At 53.2% G+C, this 24,186-nt stretch overlaps 4 non-coding genes and 1 pseudogene across 4 annotated transcripts; all 5 read left to right on the forward strand.

The window, feature by feature from the left end:
* Positions 1-2,347: 2,347 nt before the first annotated feature.
* LOC148805526 (U2 spliceosomal RNA) lies at positions 2,348-2,542 on the forward strand. Its single transcript, XR_016090282.1, has one exon. It is a non-coding gene; the product is annotated as a U2 spliceosomal RNA (small nuclear RNA).
* Positions 2,543-5,254: 2,712 nt separating this feature from the next.
* Positions 5,255-5,455, forward strand: LOC148805527 (U2 spliceosomal RNA; annotated as a pseudogene).
* Positions 5,456-11,713: 6,258 nt separating this feature from the next.
* Positions 11,714-11,904, forward strand: LOC148805528 (U2 spliceosomal RNA). Its single transcript, XR_016090200.1, has one exon. It is a non-coding gene; the product is annotated as a U2 spliceosomal RNA (small nuclear RNA).
* Positions 11,905-14,972: 3,068 nt separating this feature from the next.
* Positions 14,973-15,165, forward strand: LOC148805529 (U2 spliceosomal RNA). Its single transcript, XR_016090275.1, has one exon. It is a non-coding gene; the product is annotated as a U2 spliceosomal RNA (small nuclear RNA).
* A 6,846-nt stretch (positions 15,166-22,011) lies between these two features.
* Positions 22,012-22,204, forward strand: LOC148805530 (U2 spliceosomal RNA). The gene has a single exon (XR_016090192.1). It is a non-coding gene; the product is annotated as a U2 spliceosomal RNA (small nuclear RNA).
* The last annotated feature ends 1,982 nt before the right edge of the window (positions 22,205-24,186 follow it).

A 24,186-nucleotide genomic window follows, 5' to 3' on the forward strand; every position in this document is an offset into this window, starting at 1 on the left:
GGCATCGCTTCTCGGCCTTTTGGCTAAGATCAAGGTTTAAGCCGGCAAGCCCGCAATTCCGAGGTCTTAGTCCAGGGGGTCGGGAAGGCGTGGGGACGGAAGGTCTGACCGGAAGGAGTGGAGTCTGGAGTTCGGAGGCTGGAGAGCTGGTGCTTGGTGACGAGGGCGACGAGGAGGATTGCCGGACGGTGGAAGGAGTGTTGCTGCCAAGGACGACCTTTTGCAGTGCTGGTGTGGAGAGGATTGCCGTTGGTGGACGACGACGAGAGGATGGAGCAGAACGGATGGAAGTCAGCGGGGTTTTCTTGGCTGAAGGAGGAGCGGAGGAAGGACTCTCTCCGTTTCATGCCGAGGAGCCGGGAGGGACTGGAGGCTTGGGACCGAGCTAAGTTTAAAAAGCTTGTTTTGTTTGATGGTTTGGGTTTACGTTTTGAAGATATTTTGTGTTTACAGGACTTTGGTGCTCGGGGGATTTTTGATTTGACTTTGATTTCAGAAGCTCTATGTTTGGATGTTTGGAGGAAGGTGCAGGAGAAGGAAGAGGACGCACCGTTTCGACTTTTTCAAGTCGAACCGCTGTTTGCTGGGGAACTGAAGGTGTTGACAGTTCACATGGGCGATCCCTTTGTTCCGGAGGGGGACATAGTCTCCTTCCTGCAGCAATTTGTGGATCTACAAGGAGCGGGGAAGAGAGATTTGGAACCGGACGGAGTGTGGACTGGAAAAAGAACATACCAGATGAGGTTGCGTCTGGGGAAGACAGTGGCAGAGGGGGTGATACACCCTCCTGCCTTTTTCAAGATCGGGACTCGTAAGGGGTACCTAGAGTATTCTGGGCAGCCCCTTGCATGTTATAAATGTGGAGAACGGGGTCATTTTGCAAGGCTGTGTACGTTGGTACGGTGTAGGCTGTGTGAGACATTGGGCCACATGGCAAAGGAATGTGTGCAGGGGAAGAGGTGTTTCTTGTGTAAAGAAATAGGACATGTGTCTCGGGAGTGTACAAAGGGAGAAGGTGGTGGGGAAGCAGAGGAGGCATTGGGGAAGGGGAGGGGGAAGGGTGAAGTTGGAATAAGGGAGGGACAGGGGAACGGGGAGGTCAAGGTAAAAATAGAGAAGGTTTCTGAGAAGGGGAAGGGGATGGGGGAGATTAGCGGGGAAACAAGGGAGGTGTTAGTAAAGGGAAAGGAGAAGGGAGGGACTAGTGTGGAAACAAAGGAGGTGTTAGTAAGGGGAAAGGAGAAGGGAGGGACTAGAGTGGAAACAAAGGAGGTGTTAGTAAAGGGAAAGGAGAAGGGAGGGACTAGTGTGGAAACAAAGGAGGTGTTAGTAAGGGGAAAGGAGAAGGGAGGGACTAGTGTGGAAACAAAGGAGGTGTTAGTAAAGGGAAAGGAGAAGGGAGGGACTGGTGTGGAAACAAAGGAGGTAGCATTGAAGGGGAAGGGGAAGGGAGAGACTAGTGTGGAAATAAAGGAGGTAGTAGCGAAGGGGAAGCCGAAGGGAGAGACTAGTGTGGAAACAAAGGAGGTGTCAGTGAAGGGGAAGCCGAAGGGAGAGGGGGGGACTGAGGGTCAATTAAATGTGCAGAAGGTAGAGGTTGTACAAAAGGGTCAACCTTTAGATTCAGGAGTAGTTGCTGGGTTTGCGCGTGTATCGTTTGACGTGCATCCAGCATGGCAGCAGTGGCTTGCGGATAATCGATCAAAATGTGCGGCTGCAGTAGAAGTTCTGCAAGGGAAATACAAGGGTTGCTGTATTGAATTTATGTCGGATGGGACGCTGCCGGTTAGTTATAGGATAACAGGGAGAACGAGAGAGGAATGTTTTTTGATAAGGGATGATTTGATAAAACATTGGACCGGAAAAAGTGATAATTTTTGATTTATCAGACAGTGGGGAGGCTGAGTGCGAGTCAAAAGGGAAGGTTTAACATCGAGTTTGTTTTGAGTTGGTATAATGGACGAGTAAAGTTTAATTGTGTAATACTTTGTGCTGGCTTGAGAATGGAGGGTTGGTCTTTATTTGCATAAGGGGCGGGTTTTGACAAGGATGATGTATGTAATTTTGAGATTAATTTGTGCTGGTGGGGTTTGGGGTGGAATTTGGGATTAGGCGAACTTATTTGTTGAATTGAGTTATTTGGGTTTCATGGGAATCGAGTTTGTTTCATGGAAAGGGGAGGATTATGTCAACAGAGTGCATCTTGAGATTATTTTGAGTGGGGTGGAAAGTTGATTTGCATAACGGGCGGGATTATGATAATAGATGCTTGTTAAGATTGGTATTTTGGGATTTGGGTTCTAGGTTTTGAGTTTTTTTGGATTTATGATGTTATGGTTTGCTGTATTTTGTATTTTGTAATAAAAAAAAAAAAAAAAAAAAAAAAAAATCTGTTCTTATCAGTTTAATATCTGATACGTCCCCCATCGGGGGACCACATATTAAACGGATTTTTGGAACAGGGAGCTGGATCAGGAGCTTGCTCCGTCCTCTCCACGCATCGGCCCGGTATTGCAGCGCCTCCGGGAACGGTGCACTACCTTCTCTCAGCGGTGAAAAGACAGACGTAGCTAGCAAGCAAGCGAGGTGGACCGGAGCTCCTTCCTCTCCGGTCTCGTCTCTCGTCCATCTGTGTGTCTCTGTGTCTCTCTCTCTCCCCCTCCCCGTTCCCGTGCTCCCTCCGTGCACTTTCCCGCGCCTCGACTCTCTCGGCAAGCAGGCCGGCCCCCTTTTCGGCTCCCGTGCGTTTTCCCTCCAAAAAACTTAGTTTTTTCCTCCTTTTTCCAGGGAGGCAGGCGTGGCTTGTGTGTGTGTGTGTGTGTGTGTGTGTGTGTGTGTGTGTGTGTGTGTGTGTGTGTGTGTGTGTGTGTCCCCGTCCTTGCAGGCGGGCCCCTTTCGACAGCCGGCCGTTTTCCCTCCAAAAAACTTAGTATATACACCTTTTCTTTCTTTTTTTCGGCAGGCAGGCAGGTGTGTGTGTGTCCCCGTCCCTCCCGAGAGAGCGCTGCCCCTTGCCTCTGCCCGCAGGTGCCGACGGTCCGCTTTCGCTTGCAGCTCACTCGGCACGGCTGCTGCTGGTGGGAGGGGCCTAAGCTAAGGAGGCCGGCCGGCTGGCGCCCCCCGCGGCTGCGGTCGTTGTCGGGCCGTTGACAGGAGATCAAAGAGCAGGGCCCCCGCCCGGGACTGGCGGGCAGGCAGGCGAGCAAGCAGGCAGGCAAGAGAGGGGGAGAGCGGAGTCCGGGCGGCCGGCAGCCGCGTGCGGACCGGGCTCCAGAGGCGTCGGCCTGCGCCGCTGCGCGCCAGCCGGACGCCCGCGCGCCCGCCCAAGGCCGGCGTCGGGCATCGCTTCTCGGCCTTTTGGCTAAGATCAAGGTTTAAGCCGGCAAGCCCGCAATTCCGAGGTCTTAGTCCAGGGGGTCGGGAAGGCGTGGGGACGGAAGGTCTGACCGGAAGGAGTGGAGTCTGGAGTTCGGAGGCTGGAGAGCTGGTGCTTGGTGACGAGGGCGACGAGGAGGATTGCCGGACGGTGGAAGGAGTGTTGCTGCCAAGGACGACCTTTTGCAGTGCTGGTGTGGAGAGGATTGCCGTTGGTGGACGACGACGAGAGGATGGAGCAGAACGGATGGAAGTCAGCGGGGTTTTCTTGGCTGAAGGAGGAGCGGAGGAAGGACTCTCTCCGTTTCATGCCGAGGAGCCGGGAGGGACTGGAGGCTTGGGACCGAGCTAAGTTTAAAAAGCTTGTTTTGTTTGATGGTTTGGGTTTACGTTTTGAAGATATTTTGTGTTTACAGGACTTTGGTGCTCGGGGGATTTTTGATTTGACTTTGATTTCAGAAGCTCTATGTTTGGATGTTTGGAGGAAGGTGCAGGAGAAGGAAGAGGACGCACCGTTTCGACTTTTTCAAGTCGAACCGCTGTTTGCTGGGGAACTGAAGGTGTTGACAGTTCACATGGGCGATCCCTTTGTTCCGGAGGGGGACATAGTCTCCTTCCTGCAGCAATTTGTGGATCTACAAGGAGCGGGGAAGAGAGATTTGGAACCGGACGGAGTGTGGACTGGAAAAAGAACATACCAGATGAGGTTGCGTGAGGGGGAAGGAAAAGGAGGGGATGAAGAAAGATAAGGAAGGCGTGGGGGATGAGAGTGTTAGGAGTCAGGAGGTTAGTGTAGTTAGGGAGGTAGGTAAGGAGGGGATGGGTGGGAGTATGGAGAGGGTTACTGGTGAACATGTGGAGGTGTTGACGGATGAAGTACAAGCAGAGATGTCAAAGGTGGAAGTTGTGGAAAGTATGACTGTTGGAGAAAGTGCGGGGTGTCCGAGAGAGAAGGTGGGAAAACAAATGGGTATAAACGAGGACGGGGCGGTATCTAGTGGCAGTGAGGTGAGGGAGGTTGGTACGGGCAATAAACGAGCAGAGAGGCGTGTGGTAGAGACTAGAGTTGAGGAGGTGGGAGGGGCAGTTACAAATGTATGTGTGACAGGAGGAAGTAGTAACGCCCAAGATGATAGAACGTATGCCTGGGATCTTACAGATAGTGATGTTGAGAGGGAGCATGCAGCATATGCGAAACAGTGTAGAATAGAATGGGAGAAGGCAGGGCACATCGAAGTACCGTTGCCGGGTATACCGTGGGATTTTGTATCTGCAGTGAAGGTGCCAGAAGTTGAGTTAACTGAGGAGAATTTTCCACCCTTAGGGCCTGCAGGGGCTGCGGGGGGGAGGAAAAGTGGGAAGAAGAGGCCTGTTATAGTGGAGGGCACTGGGAAAGGAGGGAGCAAGGGCGGGCGTGTAAGTAAAAGTGGGTGCACAGAGGGGCATCAACCGTGGAAGGAGAACAAGATTTGTGAGGAGTGGACGACGGTTGAAGTAAGCCAGGAGTGGCAGAAACGGATAAAGGTGAAACCGAAGACATGCTTGGCCACAGTGCAAGAAGTGGAACGGAAGTTCCCAGGGTGTAGTATAGAACTTGTGAAGGAAGGGGATACTCCGGGTGGGTTTCGAATAGATGGGGAAACGAGGGAGGAACGTACACAGATTAGCAAGACGTTGTATGATGCATTATGTAAAAGTTTGAAGATGTGAACGATGGGTTTTGGGGGTTTATGTGTTTTGAGTATGGGAATAGTTTAGAATTAGGGGAGTGATTGATTTGCATATAGGGTGGGGTTATGCTAATGACTGGTTGATTTAAGTTTGGTGTATTTGTGAATTAGGTTTGATTTGGGGCTTTTGTTATACCGAGTTTGGATTTATGGATTTTTGTACTTTGTAATAAAAAAAAAAAAAAAAAAAAAAAAAATCTGTTCTTATCAGTTTAATATCTGATACGTCCCCCATCGGGGGACCACATATTAAACGGATTTTTGGAACAGGGAGCTGGATCAGGAGCTTGCTCCGTCCTCTCCACGCATCGGCCCGGTATTGCAGCGCCTCCGGGAACGGTGCACTACCTTCTCTCAGCGGTGAAAAGACAGACGTAGCTAGCAAGCAAGCGAGGTGGACCGGAGCTCCTTCCTCTCCGGTCTCGTCTCTCGTCCATCTGTGTGTCTCTGTGTCTCTCTCTCTCCCCCTCCCCGTTCCCGTGCTCCCTCCGTGCACTTTCCCGCGCCTCGACTCTCTCGGCAAGCAGGCCGGCCCCCTTTTCGGCTCCCGTGCGTTTTCCCTCCAAAAAACTTAGTTTTTTCCTCCTTTTTCCAGGGAGGCAGGCGTGGCTTGTGTGTGTGTGTGTGTGTGTGTGTGTGTGTGTGTGTGTGTGTGTGTGTGTGTGTGTGTGTGTCCCCGTCCTTGCAGGCGGGCCCCTTTCGACAGCCGGCCGTTTTCCCTCCAAAAAACTTAGTATATACACCTTTTCTTTCTTTTTTTCGGCAGGCAGGCAGGTGTGTGTGTGTCCCCGTCCCTCCCGAGAGAGCGCTGCCCCTTGCCTCTGCCCGCAGGTGCCGACGGTCCGCTTTCGCTTGCAGCTCACTCGGCACGGCTGCTGCTGGTGGGAGGGGCCTAAGCTAAGGAGGCCGGCCGGCTGGCGCCCCCCGCGGCTGCGGTCGTTGTCGGGCCGTTGACAGGAGATCAAAGAGCAGGGCCCCCGCCCGGGACTGGCGGGCAGGCAGGCGAGCAAGCAGGCAGGCAAGAGAGGGGGAGAGCGGAGTCCGGGCGGCCGGCAGCCGCGTGCGGACCGGGCTCCAGAGGCGTCGGCCTGCGCCGCTGCGCGCCAGCCGGACGCCCGCGCGCCCGCCCAAGGCCGGCGTCGGGCATCGCTTCTCGGCCTTCTGGCTAAGATCGGAAAGTACGTGGCAGGCCCGCGGCTTGATGACTTGGCTGGGGGACGAGAAGACGACGACGGAGAAGACGGAGAAGACGACGGCGGCGACGGCGGCGGAGAGGAGGGAGATCGAGGACCAACCAGAGGGAGGAGAACCAACCTGCCGGAGGAGGACGGAGGCCGCGGATTCCAAGCTACCACGGGTAGTCGCCCTGGGTTGAGCCCAGGGGGCGAAGTGGGGCTTCCTGATGGCGGCGGCGGCGGCGACGACGGCGGCGGCGGGTGAGTGGACCCGCGACCTGGCGGCTGGGCACCCTCTGTCCCGTGAGGGACAGATGCGGCGCACAGTGCGCTTCGTGGTGAAGACGGCGGAAGATAAGGCTACCTGGATGAAGAGGGACAAGTTTGAAAGAGACATTTTGTTTCATGGACTTGGGATTAAGGTCAAGGATATCACTAGTTTGCAGGATTTCCCGGGGAAAGGTATTTTTGATTTGACAATGGAGTCGGACAAGTTGTGCGAGACTGTGTGGCAGAAGGCGCAATCCGGGAAAAATTCTTTTCCGATGTCTTTGTTTTTGATGGAGCCTCTCTTTGCGAGGGAGCTGAGGACGCTTACCGTCCACCTGTTTAACACGTTGTTGCCTGAGCGAGACATTGTGATGTATTTAACCAGGTTTGTGGACATTCAAGGGGCCGGCAGCAAAGTGGTGGACGAGGCGGGGGTCTGGACCGGGAGGAGGAGGTATTTGGTCAGGCTCCGACCTCAGCCGTCTGGAGAGGAGGGCGTTTTGCATCCCCCTGCCTACTTTAATATCGGGTCAAACAGGGGCTACCTTTTCTACCCAGGGCAGCCCCTGACATGTAAAAAGTGTTTGCAACAGGGACACATTGCAGCGAACTGCCCAGGAGGTTTCTGCAGGAGGTGCGGTGCGGAGGGACACGAGGCGAAGAACTGCGGACAGGTACTGACATGTGATCTGTGTGGGTCAGCGGGTCACGTGTATCGCTCGTGTCCCAGAAAGCAGAAGAGCTTTGCGGACATTGTGAAGGCTCCCCCGAAAGATCCGAGACTGGAATTACCAGGACCCTCCGGTGGTCCGTTTATGTTTTTCGGGACTGTGGGGAAAACTAAGGAGGGGGATAAGGGTGGACCAGGGCAAGCAGCAGAGGGGGCGGGTGAAGCGGGTGACGAACACCCAGAGTCCAGGTCCTGGGCTGATATGGTCCCAGAAGGCCGACCAGAGTCCCCGAGCTGGTCCCCGGTTTTAAGTAGGTCTACAAAGAGGAAGGGAGGGAGAGGGCCGAAGGGCCCTGATTTGCGACGCGCCAAGTTGGGGTTGCAAAATCGTTTCCGGGGGCTGCCTATTGAGACTTTAGGCAGCGATTCAGATGGAGTGGAGGAAGACAGTAGCCGGGAGGGGGTAGCATCCGGGAAATCCCTCGAGCCTGGTTTCGAAAAGGTGGAGGGTGCGGGTGGAGCGACGGGAAAGAAAGGAGAAGAGGTGGTGGGGAGGGGAAAAGCAAGGGGGGAAAGGTCAGGGGAGGGATTGGAGGTGGAAGGGGGTACTCTTTCTGCCGTTTCAGTCACCCCTGAGGAATCAGAGGAGGTGGAGGTGAGCGAGGAGCCACTTCCTCCAGGTCAAGGTGAGCCGGTAGTGGCTAGTGAGGGAAGTGAGATGGAGGTAGGGAGTTTAAAAGAGATAGAACAGCCGGCTCACCCGCAGGTACCCGGGGATCCCGAGAGCGAGTCATCTTCCTCGGGGGAGGGGAGCTTGCAGCACTCCGGGGAGGGGGAGAGCGATTCAACATCAGCTGAGACAGATAACTCAGAGGTTAGCCAGGAAGAGGAGACTAGGGTACAAACTTCTCATGACCCGCCATGAGTCGTATTATTTGTACGGTAAATGTGAGGGGTTTGAGGAACCCAGCGAAGCGGACTGGCGTCTTCAAAGACCTTGCGAGTCGCCAGTTCGGCTTTTGTTTTGTTCAGGAGGTTCATTTGGGGTCACAGAAGGATGTAGCGGATTTTAAGAAAGAATGGCAAAAAGGAGAGTCCTGGTGGAGCATTGGAGGGGTGCACTCTTCAGGCATCGGGATTTTATGTGGGGTGTCAAATTTTGTGGGGGGTGAGGTTTGTGTGGTTGTTCCGGGGCGTTTATTGGTAGTGGATGGGGTGTGGGACGGCCTGAAAGTGCGCCTGATAGCGGTGTATGGACCGGCTGAAAGGCGCCTTCAGGCAGATTTTATAAGAAAGATCGAGCCACTCCTATTTACCAACAGAACGGTGGTGATGGGCGGGGATTTTAATGTCGATATTGGTGACACAAATAGGGCAGGGGCGCGAGCCCTGAGAGAGTTGGTGAGTCATTTTAAATTGCAGGACGGCCTTAACAGCTCGGGCCCGGCCTCTAAACAGTTTACTTGGAGCAACGGCAAGGATATCTTCAGGAGACTGGATTACATCTTCACTACCCTAAGTGGACGGTCTACGGTAGGACATATTGTTCCTGTATGGTTTTCTGACCACATGTTGCTGTCTGCCTGTCTGACCTCGGATGACCCAGGCCCCAGATCAGGTTACTGGAGGCTAAATGTTAAGGTGTTGTCCGAGGTTGAGTACAGAAGCAGGATAGTTGACCTGATTGAAAGTCTCTGCAGTCAGAGATGGGAATATCTGTCCGCTGTCAATTGGTGGGAGATGTGTAAAAGAGTTATATGCAAGGAATCGGTCAAATATTGCCGAGACAGGAGACGGAAGGAGAGGGAGGATTTAGATCAGCTCCAACAGGAGTTACAGACCCTCTATGAGGGATTTAATCAGGGAGGCTCTTTTGACGCACCGAAGGCGGCGGAGATTAGGCTTCGGATGAAAGAGTGGTGGTTGGCGCGAGCCAACGATTTTCTCTTTAGAGCGAAGGGAAATTGGAGGGAAAAGGATGAGAAATGCTCGGCTATGTTTTTCGGCTCGGTGCGTTCTCGGCAAGCCAGAACTTTGGTGGAGGGCCTAAAGCAAAAAGACGGTTCCGTTACCTCTGACCCAGCAGATATGGTCAGGTGTGCCTCGGATTTTTACAGGGAACTGTTCTCGGGGAAACCAGTGGACACTGACTTGTGGGAGGAGTGGTTGGCGGGAATAGTGACGGTAGAGGAGGGCATGCCTGAACTGGAGGGAGAGCTTTCGGGTGAGGAACTAAGGGAAGCCATGGCAGGGATGCGGAGGGGGACGGCTCCCGGAATTGATGGCTTGCCCATTGATTTTTACGTGGTGTTTTGGGATAAACTGCAGCCTATCCTGCTCGAAGTTTTTAACGAAATCTTAGAGTCAGGGGAGTTAACGGGAACTATGAAAACTGGAGTTCTGTCTTTGATTTTTAAGAAAGGGGACAAGGAGGACCTGGAAAACTGGAGGCCGATCCAATTGCTCTGCACTGACTATAAGATCCTGGCCAGGGTGCTGAGTAGGCGGCTGAGGAAGGTGATGCCGGGTCTGGTCTGCAGGGATCAGACCTGCAGTGTGGAAGGAAGGAAACTAGCCTGGAATCTCCAGTTGGTGAGAGACATCATTGAATGGGTGGAGGAAAGGGGCTTGGAGCTCATTCTGGTAAGCTTAGATCAAAGTAAAGCCTTTGACAGAGTGTGTCATCCCTTCCTTTGGGAGGTTTTAAAGAGACTAGGGATTGGTGGAACTTTTATCCGATGGCTCAGGATTTTGTATAACGGGGTCATCTCAAGGGTATGTGTGAATGGAAGGTTGGGGATGGGGTTCGTGGTTAGCCGTGGGGTGAGGCAGGGGTGTCCCTTGTCCCCTCTCCTCTACGTGCTATACCTGGAGCCCCTTTTGCGACGAATCCAGAGTGACCCTTGGGTGGAGGGTGTACTAGTCCCGGGTAGCGGTGGAGCACAGGCAAAGTTGATGGCTTACGCAGACGATGTAACTTTGTTTCTTACCACTGACAGGTCTCTCACTCGGGTTCTGCAGATAGCGGACGCCATGGCTGCAGGAACGGGTGCACTGCTTAATCTCAGCAAGTGCACCGTTAAGTATTTCGGTAGATGGAAGAACAGGCAGGATGTGGTAGGAGGTCTCAAGTTAGAGACAGGGCCTGTGAAGATCTTGGGGGTCAGTTTCCATACTGCTGACTCTGCCACAATTAACTGGAGGAGTAAGATCTCAAAGGTGAATCAGAAGTTAGGTTTGTGGCAGAGTAGGCATTTGACACTGGTAGGGAAAGTCCTGGTAGTGAAGGTGGATATATTGCCGTTGCTCATCCATCTGGCCTGTGTTTTCCCGCTGCCTCCCAGGTTCCGTAGAGAGCTGGTGAGGACCATCTTCCGCTTCATTTGGGGCGGAGGATATGAGTACATCAAGCGGGTGGACATGCACAGGCCGGTGGAGGAAGGAGGTCGGGCGGTGCCGGACCTGCCGGTGAAATTGGACTCACTTTTCATCTCGGGGCTGTGCAGACTTCTGAAGGAGAGTCCGGACCACCTGTGCGTCCCCTTTGCACACTTGTGGTTTGCCTCTGCAGTAAAACATTTGGTAGTGTGGACAAACACAACACCCAAGGCAGAAAAGCTGCCATGGTATTATAAACATGCGGTACAATGGCTAAGAAAGCACCCGGATGCTAAGGAAGGTACAGCACTGCTGGACCACAAGGCACTGTACCAGCTGGCTACTGCAAAGGAGGAGCCGGCTATTGTGGGAGTTCCAGGAGAGGTCTGGAAGCAAACGCAAGCGGTAGGGCTGGAAAATAAGCTGAAGGACCTCAATTGGTTGGTGGTATGGAACAGACTTCCAGTCCGAGAGACTTTACACAGACATGGTCTCTCCAGGCAGGACAAGTGCCCACGCACTGGCTGCCAAGAAACCGAGTCCATCGCACACGTTTTATGGGATTGTGGGTTTGCACAGAGGGTATGGGACCAGTGTGGGGGTTTTTTAACGCAGGTGAAGTCAGACTTTGTGGTGTCCAGACAAGTTCTACTGCGGGGACTCCCAAAAACACGTAGATGGGGGATCAACTTTTTGTTATGGTTGGTTATTAGTTTTGTAAAATATCATTTGTGGGCATCACGCAAAGACCTCACTGAGCATGGGGTCAGTGGAGCACCAGCCGCTGTCGTGCATAAAGTTCACTATGATATAGCATGTCGGGTAAAATGGGATATTCTGAGGTGGGGTTTTGCGGCAGCCAAAGAGAGGTGGAAGGGGCTATTTTCGTTGGGGTGATTATTATGTTTTGTATAGTAAAAGTCGGTATGGTCTTGGTGAATGTTTTTGTTTTTTCCGATGTGGGGGTGGGTTTTGATTTGCATTTGAGGCGGGGTTAAGGAAATTGTATTTTGTTTTGGGTTTCAGAGGGTCGGGCTTTTGTATGTGGTTTTCTGTGTTTTTTTGAGTAACATGTGGGTGGATTTTTTGTTGTGATGGGTATTTTTTGCTGTTTTGTATGTTTTATATGTTTCTAATAAAAAAAAAAAAAAAATCTGTTCTTATCAGTTTAATATCTGATACGTCCCCCATCGGGGGACCACATATTAAACGGATTTTTGGAACAGGGAGCTGGATCAGGAGCTTGCTCCGTCCTCTCCACGCATCGGCCCGGTATTGCAGCGCCTCCGGGAACGGTGCACTACCTTCTCTCAGCGGTGAAAAGACAGACGTAGCTAGCAAGCAAGCGAGGTGGACCGGAGCTCCTTCCTCTCCGGTCTCGTCTCTCGTCCATCTGTGTGTCTCTGTGTCTCTCTCTCTCCCCCTCCCCGTTCCCGTGCTCCCTCCGTGCACTTTCCCGCGCCTCGACTCTCTCGGCAAGCAGGCCGGCCCCCTTTTCGGCTCCCGTGCGTTTTCCCTCCAAAAAACTTAGTTTTTTCCTCCTTTTTCCAGGGAGGCAGGCGTGGCTTGTGTGTGTGTGTGTGTGTGTGTGTGTGTGTGTGTGTGTGTGTGTGTGTGTGTGTGTGTGTGTGTCCCCGTCCTTGCAGGCGGGCCCCTTTCGACAGCCGGCCGTTTTCCCTCCAAAAAACTTAGTATATACACCTTTTCTTTCTTTTTTTCGGCAGGCAGGCAGGTGTGTGTGTGTCCCCGTCCCTCCCGAGAGAGCGCTGCCCCTTGCCTCTGCCCGCAGGTGCCGACGGTCCGCTTTCGCTTGCAGCTCACTCGGCACGGCTGCTGCTGGTGGGAGGGGCCTAAGCTAAGGAGGCCGGCCGGCTGGCGCCCCCCGCGGCTGCGGTCGTTGTCGGGCCGTTGACAGGAGATCAAAGAGCAGGGCCCCCGCCCGGGACTGGCGGGCAGGCAGGCGAGCAAGCAGGCAGGCAAGAGAGGGGGAGAGCGGAGTCCGGGCGGCCGGCAGCCGCGTGCGGACCGGGCTCCAGAGGCGTCGGCCTGCGCCGCTGCGCGCCAGCCGGACGCCCGCGCGCCCGCCCAAGGCCGGCGTCGGGCATCGCTTCTCGGCCTTTTGGCTAAGATCAAGGTTTAAGCCGGCAAGCCCGCAATTCCGAGGTCTTAGTCCAGGGGGTCGGGAAGGCGGAGGGCGGAAGGCGGAAGGTGGACCGGAGGGACGGACGGAGCTGTGGATCAGAAATTGGCGTTTGGAGCTTTGCTTGGAGCCTGGAGGTTTTTGGATTTCGGAGCTTGGAGACTGGAGTTGCCTGGAGAGAGTGGAGCTGGAAGGAGGGGACCAGTGGACGACAGTTTGCTTCGGAGGACGACGATGGGTGAGCGCAGAGTGTTTCTGGCGGCCGGGGATCCCCTGTCCCGAGAGGGACGGATGAGAGACTCGTTGCGCTTTGTTTTAAAGGAAGCAGATGTAGGACGAGAATTTTTGGACAGAGCCTTGTTTGAACAGCGAGTTTTGGTTGAGTTTTTTGCTTTGAAACTAGAAGATGTGTTTTGCCTACAGGATTTCCCTGCTAAAGGAATTATGGATTTGACTCTGGCCTCGGACGGCATTTGCCGCAAAGTGTGGAACAAAGTGTTGGCATGTAAAGAAACGGGACCGCTGAAATTGTTTTTTGTGGAGCCATTATTTGAGAGGGAGTTACGGACGTTGCAGGTGCACATGTTCAACCCCTTTATGCCTGAAGAAGAAATTTTGGTTTTTTTGAAGAGGTTTGTGGATGTACAAGGTGCTGGACACAAGGTGTTGGATATTGGCAGATACTGGACAGGAAGGTGGAAGTACCTGGTCCGTTTCCGGGCCAGTCCGGCCGTGGGGGGGGACGTGGTGCATCCGCCCGCTAATTTTATGATCGGAGCGAATCGGGGGTACTTGTTTTATCCGGGACAGCCGACGGGTTGCCGCAAGTGCGGACAGCAGGGTCACTTTGCGGCAAAATGTCAAAGGGTGATATGTAGAAGGTGTGGGGTGGAGGGGCATGTGACATCGGACTGCACGGTAGAGGTGTCATGTAATTTGTGCGGGGAGGTAGGGCACCTGTATAACAGATGCCCGAAACGTCCCAGATCTTATGCGGCAGTAGCCACTGGAACAGAGGCAAGCGAGACAGTGCGGAGTGCGGGTGGGGGAATAGCGGGGGGAAGAACAGAGACAAGTGGCGACGAGGGGCCTTCAGTTCGTCGGAAGGCTCCCGTCCCTGCAGTGTCTCTTGGGAAGAGAGCGGCTGCAGATGACCTAGAGGACTCAGAGGAGACAGAGGACTCGAGTGGAACACCACGGACAGGACAAATGAGCAGGGAGGGGGAAGGTGGAGGCTGGACGGTTGTGAAGGGAGGGAAGGGAGGGAAGCGGAAACCGGTAAAAGGGAAGGAAAGGGTGGGGAGGGCAGTGGAGAGTGGAAACTCCTTTACTGCCCTCACAGTGGAGGAAATAGTAATAGAGGAAGAGAAAGAGTGGGGTGAATCTCCGATGGAGGGTACAAGTGAGAGAGAGAGTGGGGACTCATCTGATAGTGAGGAGGGCAGTACAGAAGGAGAGGCATCAATGTGCGGAGAGAAGGGAAAGGGGACCTCTGAGGAGGACAGAACAGAGGTAGATCAGGGTAAGGGGCTGGAGGACATTTCAGTGGAACGGGAAATGTTGCAAGTAATAGGATCTTGGGGTAAACGACGACGGGGCAGGTTCCAAAGGTGTACGGGGAGGGGGAACTCATGGAGACAGGGTCTTAAGGAGGGGTATGAAGCGGTCGAATTTACTCAGATGGCTCACGATTTGGACTGTAATGTGTGTGATGAGGAGGTTATAGCAATAACAGATAGAGTAGAGCAGGCTCACCCGTCCTTGAGATTTGAGTATCAAATTAAGGGGACTAGGGTGATGGTTATGAGGGTGCATGGGCCGACGGCGTTAGAGTGTTTGGAGGCAATATGCGAGCTTAAGGAGGTTTTGGGACTAAGGATAGAGAGGAAAAAAGGAAAGGAAGGGAAAGGTTGATTTGCAAAGGGGGCGGGTTTATGGAAATGAGATCGACATGGTTTGTGGACGAGAATGGTTTGGTAGATTAAAATTACTAGGTATGGATATAGATGGGTTTTGGGGTTTGTTTGTTTTTTTTGCTGTATATTGGTTATGTTGGAAAGGAACGGCGTTGTTTTTGAATAAGTTGATGTTTGGTTTATGTTGGTTAAGTATGTTTTATGCTACCCTGAGTTGTTATACGGGTCGTTATCTTGGGTTTGGGTTGTATGTAATTTCTGGGTTTTGTGGTTTACGTTTGTATGTAATTTCTGTGAATATGAAATGAAATGTTTATGAACTGTTTTCAAATAAAAAAAAAAAAAAAAAAAAAAAAAATCTGTTCTTATCAGTTTAATATCTGATACGTCCCCCATCGGGGGACCACATATTAAACGGATTTTTGGAACAGGGAGCTGGATCAGGAGCTTGCTCCGTCCTCTCCACGCATCGGCCCGGTATTGCAGCGCCTCCGGGAACGGTGCACTACCTTCTCTCAGCGGTGAAAAGACAGACGTAGCTAGCAAGCAAGCGAGGTGGACCGGAGCTCCTTCCTCTCCGGTCTCGTCTCTCGTCCATCTGTGTGTCTCTGTGTCTCTCTCTCTCCCCCTCCCCGTTCCCGTGCTCCCTCCGTGCACTTTCCCGCGCCTCGACTCTCTCGGCAAGCAGGCCGGCCCCCTTTTCGGCTCCCGTGCGTTTTCCCTCCAAAAAACTTAGTTTTTTCCTCCTTTTTCCAGGGAGGCAGGCGTGGCTTGTGTGTGTGTGTGTGTGTGTGTGTGTGTGTGTGTGTGTGTGTGTGTGTGTGTGTGTGTGTGTGTGTCCCCGTCCTTGCAGGCGGGCCCCTTTCGACAGCCGGCCGTTTTCCCTCCAAAAAACTTAGTATATACACCTTTTCTTTCTTTTTTTCGGCAGGCAGGCAGGTGTGTGTGTGTCCCCGTCCCTCCCGAGAGAGCGCTGCCCCTTGCCTCTGCCCGCAGGTGCCGACGGTCCGCTTTCGCTTGCAGCTCACTCGGCACGGCTGCTGCTGGTGGGAGGGGCCTAAGCTAAGGAGGCCGGCCGGCTGGCGCCCCCCGCGGCTGCGGTCGTTGTCGGGCCGTTGACAGGAGATCAAAGAGCAGGGCCCCCGCCCGGGACTGGCGGGCAGGCAGGCGAGCAAGCAGGCAGGCAAGAGAGGGGGAGAGCGGAGTCCGGGCGGCCGGCAGCCGCGTGCGGACCGGGCTCCAGAGGCGTCGGCCTGCGCCGCTGCGCGCCAGCCGGACGCCCGCGCGCCCGCCCAAGGCCGGCGTCGGGCATCGCTTCTCGGCCTTTTGGCTAAGATCAAGTGTGTGGCCTGTCCGCAGCTTGCATCTTGGCCAGAAGAAAGAGGAAGAGACGGATCGCTTTTTTTCGAGGAGACTCGAAGCTTTTTTTGCGTGGCGGTTTTTTTTCCGGCCATTTTTTTTTGAGACGATGGAAGGAGGAGCCTTTTCGAGAGAAGGGAGAGTGCGGCATGCCGTTCGGTTTGTGCAGCGAGACGACGGGGAGAAGACGGATTTTGTTTCGAGGGACAAGTTCGAGGACGAGGTGATCGGCGCTGCCTTGCGCTTGGAGCCCGAGGACGTTTTCTGCCTGCAAGACTTCCCGGGTAAGCGATGTTTTGACCTTTCGCTCATCTCGGAGGATCTTGTCAGGAATGTCTGGGCAGTGGTGAACAGAAGGAGAGAGGAAAAGCCCTTTGTCGACTACTATGTGGAGCCTTTGTTTGCCAGGGAGCTAAGAACTTTGACAGTGACGATGTTTAACCCCTATGTGCCAGAAGAGGACATAGTTTGTTTCTTGAAGCGCTTCGTGGACATTCAGGGCATAGGGGTGAAGCTCATAGACAGGAAGAATTATTGGACAGGGCGGAGGCGTTACAGAGTGCGCTTCAGAGCAGATGGGTCGTCTCCGGACGGCCTTTTGCACCCGCCGGCGTCGTTTGAGATAGGCTCCAACAGGGGGTACTTATTTTATTATGGACAGCCCTCGGTCTGCAGGAGATGCAGAAAGGAGGGACACCATGTAGTGGATTGCAGGGAGCGAATTTGCAGACGATGTGAGGGGGTTGGCCACTTATCTTCCGAATGCAAGGAAGAAAGGAGATGTAATTTGTGCGGCGGTGCGGGGCATGTGTTTAAAGACTGTGCGTTGCGGAAGAGGACTTTTTCTGAAGTCGTTAGTGGTGCTGCAGGTGTGAGACCAGGTGCTGCGAATGAGGAGGAGAGACGAAGGAAGGTGGATGAAGTTTCGGAAGGTGCGGGCCGTGTCAGTGGTGAGGAGGCTGAAAATAGGGAGCCTGGTAAAGAGGGAAGCCGAAGGTTTTTAAAAGACGGAGGCTTCTTAATGGAAGGCCAGGAAGGAGAGGAGACCGGAGAAGTGGTGGGAGAAGCAGAGGCAGGGGCGGAGTCAAATTTGCATATGCAAATCGAGCCAGCAGATGGAAATTTTTCGGAGACTGACGGCTTTTCAGAGGTTTCAGAGACGCCAGGACTAGACCTTTTGAAGGCGGCAGTGATAGAAGTCGGACAGGAGGTGCACTGTGCCCCGGGCGTGAGTTGGGATGAGAGGATGGAGGAAGGGGGAGAAGAAGGGCCGTCAGTGTCGAAGAAATCCATAAAGAGGAAGGCGCAAGGGTCGGATGCTCTAGTGGCCAAGAAAGCTGATAGAGGTGCTGAGGATCTGACACTGAGTGAAACATCTGTCTCAGAGGCCCTGGTGGCAGCTTACACACCTGAGGAGGGTGAAGTCCGTGATGAGGGGCCTGTCCTGCCCCAATCCGGAGAATGCTCAGTGTCATCCGATGTTTCTTGCATACCTGGGACGGATGAGGGCGTCCAGGCTGAGCAGAAGCTGGGGAGCGAGGAAGGCCTTTGGCTGGACTCGGACCTCCCCAGGGACTTCATTGACCTCTGCAAATGGCATGAGAAGAACAGAGAGGTCAATTGGCCAGCCGGGTTTGAAGAGCAGGATCTGCAGAAGAAAGGAATTAAGTACAAGTGTGAGTGCGTTGGCAAAGAAGTGAGGCGCATTCAAGTATATGGAAGAAACCACTCAGAGATAATCGCGAAAAAATATCTTTTCTCTGATCTTGTGAAGCAGTGGAGGAACAGTGCTGGGAAGGCAAAGGAAGCCTTTGCTGCGGGGGTTTATAGGAAGGATGGCCGGTATGTGAAAAAGTTGGATGCCTCGTCTTTTTTTTAAAGAAGTGTGAATGGCAGAACGGGACTGTGAGGTTCCCGAGCAGGGCGGGTGGGCTTAAAAACATACCCAAAAGATTTCCGGGAGTGAAGCTCGAGAACGATGGATCGGCTAGGAGAATCACAAGATTGGCTGTGAGTGGCTGTCAGGAAGCGGATGTGCGGGACGCTTATATAGCGGCGATGGCTATCATCGATAGGTGGGAAGAAAAACTGTGAAGCGACTATTCATGGCCATTAAGGTTCTCACTTTAAATACCAGGGGACTGAGGAACAAAGTGAAAAGGACTGCAGTTTTCCAGTCTTTGAGGCCTTTTAATTTTGATGTCTGTCTTTTACAGGAGGTTCATCTGAAGGATAATAAGGATGTAGTGGGTTTTGCGCGTGAGTGGGATAGAGGGGATTCTAGGTGGAGTGTGGGCGGGGTTCACTCGTCGGGTGTGGGTGTGTTGATTGGGAATCGGGATGTTTTAGTCGAAGGGAGTGCTGTAGTGGTGCCGGGCAGAGCTTTGAGTGTTGATTTGAGTGTTGGTGAGTGTCGTTTTAGAGTCGTGTGTGTCTATGCTCCGGCTGTAGGGTCCATGAGGGCAGATTTTTTTAAAGAGCTGTTCCCTTTGTGCGCCACAAATAGGCTTCTGGTCGTCGGTGGTGATTTTAATGTCGACCTCGTTAATAAGGAAGAGGCGGGGGCAAAGCAGCTGCGCACACTGCTGACGCGCTTCAATTTAGTTGATAGTGCAGTGCGTTTTCAAGGAAAAGGGGTGGTGCCTACCTGGAGGAACGCGTCAGGTGTGGCAAAACGTCTTGATTATGTTTTTGTATCTAGGGAGGTGGCAGTTGGAGGAATCACCACTCGCCCGGCCTGGCTTTCGGATCACGATATTGTAGAAGTGGATTTGAGCCTGGCAGGCGGAATGTATGGGAAGGGTGTGTGGAGAATGAATGTTGCGGTTTTGGGAGAGAGAGAGTATGTGGATCGTATGAGTCTGAATTTGAACAGGTGGTGGGCAGGAAGGCAACAGCGTGTCTCTGTGTTGGACTGGTGGGAGCAGACTAAGAAGAAAGTTAAAAGTGAAACGAGGTTCTATTGTCTGGAACGTCAGAAAAAAGTGAGGAAAGAGGGGAGGCTGCTCCAGGAAGGGCTGAATAAGCTTTATGCTCTTCTTAATGATGGGGTGTCAGTGGACATGACTGAGGTGGCAGCTTCTAAGAGGCAGTTAAGGGCGTATCACGAGGAGAGGGCAAAGAGTTTCATTTTTAAGACCCGGGTAGACTCATCCCTGCAGCAAGGGACCTGCGTCTCTTATCTTTTCAGACAGGTGAGAAAGCAGCAGGCTAAAAGACGGCTGGATGGGGTTCGAGTGGGTGAGAACACGATAGTAGCAGGCATAGACGGTATGTTGGAGGCAGTGTTTGACTATTATCAGTGTCTCTTTTCTGAAAAAGAGATGGGAAGGGAGATAGATCTCACCTCTCTGGATTGTATTGTTTCACAGCTGCCGGAGGAGAGTAGGGCCCTCTTAGAAAGCCCTTTCACATTAGAGGAGCTTAGGTTGGCCTTAGCTGACACAAAAGATGGGAAAGTGCCTGGAATTGATGGTCTGCCATCAGAATTTTATAGGACTTTCTGGGGTATATTGGGGCCGATCTTGCTCGAGGTAATGAGGGAGGTTTTTTGCATGGGCGTCCTGGGAAGATCGATGAGTGAAGGGGTTTTGACTCTGTTGTATAAAAAAGGCCAACCGACAGAGCTTGCGAATTGGAGGCCTTTAACAATGCTCTGCTCGGACTATAAACTATTTGCAAAGGTGTTAGTTAATAGGATGAAAGGAGTGTTGGACAAAGTGATTGGGAAAGATCAGACGTGTGGGGTCCAGGGGAGGAAAATTACCTGGTCATTGCAGCTGGTTAGGGACACAATAGCGTGGTCCGAGCAGAGAAACATCCCCCTTGCACTGGTGAGCCTTGATTTGGAGAAGGCCTTTGATAGAGTGTCGCATCAGTTTTTGTGGGCTGTGATGGAAAGGATGGGTTTCGGCGTGCTTTTTATTGGGTGGCTAAAGACCTTGTATAAGCAAGTAGGGAGTAGGGTGGTGGTGAATGGATTCCTGGGGAAACTGGTAGAACAGAAGGTGGGCGTGAGGCAAGGATGCCCGTTGTCGCCTCTGTTATTTGTGCTGTACTTGGAACCTTTTGTGAGGATGGTTAACGCGAGCCCGCGTGCAGAAGGCATAATGCTGCCTGGGAGTGGTGGGGGGAGAGTGAAGATGTCCTTATACGCCGACGACATCACTTTGATGGTAGGGTCGAAGGAAAGTTTGCAGGAGGCTCTGGGGATTTTTGATAGCTTTGCCCGGATGTCTGGAGCAAAGTTAAATAGACAGAAAAGCGAAATAAAATATTTCGGGTGTTGGAGGGGCGAAAAAGGGAGTCCCTGCGACCTGAAGTGCTGCAGAGGTCCTCTGAAGGTTTTGGGGGTTTCTTTTCATGACCAAAGTACTGTTCATAGCAGCTGGCAAGAGGCTTTGGAGGTGGTCAGGAAAAGACTACTCCGATGGGGCGACAGGAGGCTTACTTACATCGAGAAGGTGATTGTATTAAAAACAGATGTGTTGCCTGCCCTCACGTATTTAGCACATGTGTACCCCATGCCGGCTAGGTATAATCGGTATCTGGTCAGAGAAGTTTTTCGTTTTGTGTGGAACAAAAAATATGAATATGTGAGACGGATTGATATGTATAGACCCATAGAAGCGGGGGGCAGATCAGTACCAAACATGCCGATTAAGCTGAACTGTCTGTTTGTGTCTGGTTTGTGTGCTGCTTTGAAACAGCCTGTGTCACATGATTACCAGTATTTTGTGAGATTTTGGTTATCGAACAGCATGCGCAGACTCGCCAGCTGGAAGAACGACGTCCCTCACGGAGAAGATCTGCCCTGGCATTACAGGCATGCAGTGTCCTGGACGAGAAAGCATCTGGAGTCGGTGGATGAGTCGGAGCTGCTGGACCACAGGGCACTGTATTGCGCTATAACAGAAAGAGCAGAAGCCAGGGTTGTGGGGGGCGTCGCAAACGAGATCTGGGGAAGGGTGCAGCCTAAGGGTTTGCGTCTGGACTGTCTGGACCTTAATTGGTTAACGGTATGGAAGAGGCTTCCTGTAAGAACTGTGTTATATAAGCATAAGTTGACCAAACAGGTCGGGTGCCCCCGAACCGGATGTCATTGTGCGGAGAGTATCGAGCATGTTTTTTGGTCGTGTGATTTTGCTCAAAAAGTGTGGGAGAAGAGCAGCGCTCTTTTGGGAGCCATAGATGGCACTTTTGCAGTGAACCTCGCAACAGTAATGTTTGGTGTGAGGAGGGGGGGAAGAACGAAAGGTGTGTGTTTTTTGTTGTGGTTATTAATGAGTTTTGTGAAAATTGAACTGTGGGCCGCAAGAAATTTGCTGGTGAAGAAGGGAGTGACATGTGATGTGGGGGGGGTGTGGAGCAAGGTCCTCTGGGATGTTAGATGTATGGTGGCCGCAGATAAAAGGCAGTGGAGTTTCCACGCTGTTAAGGAAAAGTGGAAGGTATTGGCCGATGCCTGACTACTGCTGTTTTGTTATTTCATGATTTGATAGGCTTCTCGCGGGGTTTTGTTTTTGTTATTTGTGTTTCTGTATGTTTGATTTTGCTGTTTGACAAGGTTTCTGTGAACTCTTTTGAAGATGGACTATTAGCCTTGTCAGGTTTCATCTTTGGGCTTCCCGGGAGGACTTGGTCAGCCACAGAAGGGGCGACACGGTAGAAGGCATCGCCTGGAAGGTGTGGCAGGACAGCACAAGACCCATCCAATGGGTCGTTCACAGGAGGGGTTCCGCAGCGGCGAAAGACCATCGGGAGGGGTTGTTTTTCATTGGGGTGTTTTCTGGTGTGCAGTGTATGTATTGAAGGTTTTTTTGTGTTTGTATTTTTCGTCTTTTCTGAGGATGCGGGAGTACTTTGAGGATTGGGGAGGGACTGGTTTTTGCATGAGGGGCGGGATTATGATAATGAATGGTTTCTGTTAGTTTGACATGTTTTGTGACTTTTTGGTTTTGGGTTTTGTTTTTTGGATGTCCATGTGTTTTTTGGTTTGTTGTATTTTGTAATTTTGTAATAAAAAACAAAAAAAAAAATCTGTTCTTATCAGTTTAATATCTGATACGTCCCCCATCGGGGGACCACATATTAAACGGATTTTTGGAACAGGGAGCTGGATCAGGAGCTTGCTCCGTCCTCTCCACGCATCGGCCCGGTATTGCAGCGCCTCCGGGAACGGTGCACTACCTTCTCTCAGCGGTGAAAAGACAGACGTAGCTAGCAAGCAAGCGAGGTGGACCGGAGCTCCTTCCTCTCCGGTCTCGTCTCTCGTCCATCTGTGTGTCTCTGTGTCTCTCTCTCTCCCCCTCCCCGTTCCCGTGCTCCCTCCGTGCACTTTCCCGCGCCTCGACTCTCTCGGCAAGCAGGCCGGCCCCCTTTTCGGCTCCCGTGCGTTTTCCCTCCAAAAAACTTAGTTTTTTCCTCCTTTTTCCAGGGAGGCAGGCGTGGCTTGTGTGTGTGTGTGTGTGTGTGTGTGTGTGTGTGTGTGTGTGTGTGTGTGTGTGTGTGTCCCCGTCCTTGCAGGCGGGCCCCTTTCGACAGCCGGCCGTTTTCCCTCCAAAAAACTTAGTATATACACCTTTTCTTTCTTTTTTTCGGCAGGCAGGCAGGTGTGTGTGTGTCCCCGTCCCTCCCGAGAGAGCGCTGCCCCTTGCCTCTGCCCGCAGGTGCCGACGGTCCGCTTTCGCTTGCAGCTCACTCGGCACGGCTGCTGCTGGTGGGAGGGGCCTAAGCTAAGGAGGCCGGCCGGCTGGCGCCCCCCGCGGCTGCGGTCGTTGTCGGGCCGTTGACAGGAGATCAAAGAGCAGGGCCCCCGCCCGGGACTGGCGGGCAGGCAGGCGAGCAAGCAGGCAGGCAAGAGAGGGGGAGAGCGGAGTCCGGGCGGCCGGCAGCCGCGTGCGGACCGGGCTCCAGAGGCGTCGGCCTGCGCCGCTGCGCGCCAGCCGGACGCCCGCGCGCCCGCCCAAGGCCGGCGTCGGGCATCGCTTCTCGGCCTTTTGGCAAAGATCAGGGGTCGAGGGAGAGACGAACGAGAGGACAACACCACAAGGACTGCGCCTTTGGATTGCTTTTTTGGATTTTGAACCCGGATTGCTTTTTGGACAACGTTTCTTGGTTTTTGGACGTCGGTACTTTGGTTTTTGATCCCGGCTTCGTTACTGGGCTGCTTTGCAGCCGAAAGGCTGCATTGACCATGGCTGCGGAGCCTGGAGGGGCGAGGAGGGCTGGAACGGACCCCAGCATCAAGTGGACCATCCGCTTTCACTGGAAAGCGGAGACGGGGCCACCCGGAAGGGAAGAATTTGAAGACGAAGTTCTGTTCGGAGCATTGGGGCTGAAGGCTACTGACATCAAGTGCTTGCAAGGGAACCGGGCACAGAAGTTTATTGACGCCACGTTTATGAGCGCAGAGATCCATAAGAGGACAGCGGAGAAGTGCGAGAAAATTATCAGGGACGGCGGATTGCAGGAGTACGAGTGTGGTGGACTAAAGGGCGACAGCAAGAGGTGGGTGGTCCTACATATGTTTGACCCGTTCATTGTAGATGCCGACGTGACAACCTTCCTGCGCAGATACGTGGAGGTGAGGAGGGGGCCTAACGTGGTCAGCGACACACGTACTGTGTGGACGGGGAAGCGTCGGTACGAGGTGGAGTTGCGGCGGGACGACAGGACAAAGGACGGGTTCACCCACCCACCAGCGACCTTCTCAATTGGATCAGGTAGGGGGTACCTGTACTATTGGGACCAACCCCAATTCTGCAGGAAGTGCCGGACTTCTGGACACCAGGAAGGGGCGTGCGAAGCAGAGAAGTGCGAGAAGTGCAACCGCCAGGGCCACCACACGCGGGAGTGTCCTGTAAAGGAGTGCTCCCTGTGTGGAGACACTAGGCACTTATACCGGCAGTGTCAGAGGAGGGGCAAGGACATGGACAAGGCGGTCACGGAGTGGATGAGGCAGGCGGATGAAGACAGCGGGGGGGAAGACCGGCCGGCGGGCAACAGACCCCCAGGTAAGAGGGAGAAGAAGAGGGGAACACAACAGGGGAAGGAGCAGGAGGAGGAGGGGCGCCAGGCAGACGAGGACGGCAAGCGGCCCGGAACATCATGGGGATCGGACAGCGAGCAGCCGGGAACATCCGGGGGAGCAGACGGAGGAGCCGGAACCTGG

The sequence above is a fragment of the Atractosteus spatula genome, unplaced genomic scaffold (assembly GCF_055471065.1).
Source record: "Atractosteus spatula isolate fAtrSpa1 unplaced genomic scaffold, fAtrSpa1.hap1 Scaffold_7, whole genome shotgun sequence".
Lineage (NCBI taxonomy): Eukaryota > Metazoa > Chordata > Actinopteri > Semionotiformes > Lepisosteidae > Atractosteus > Atractosteus spatula.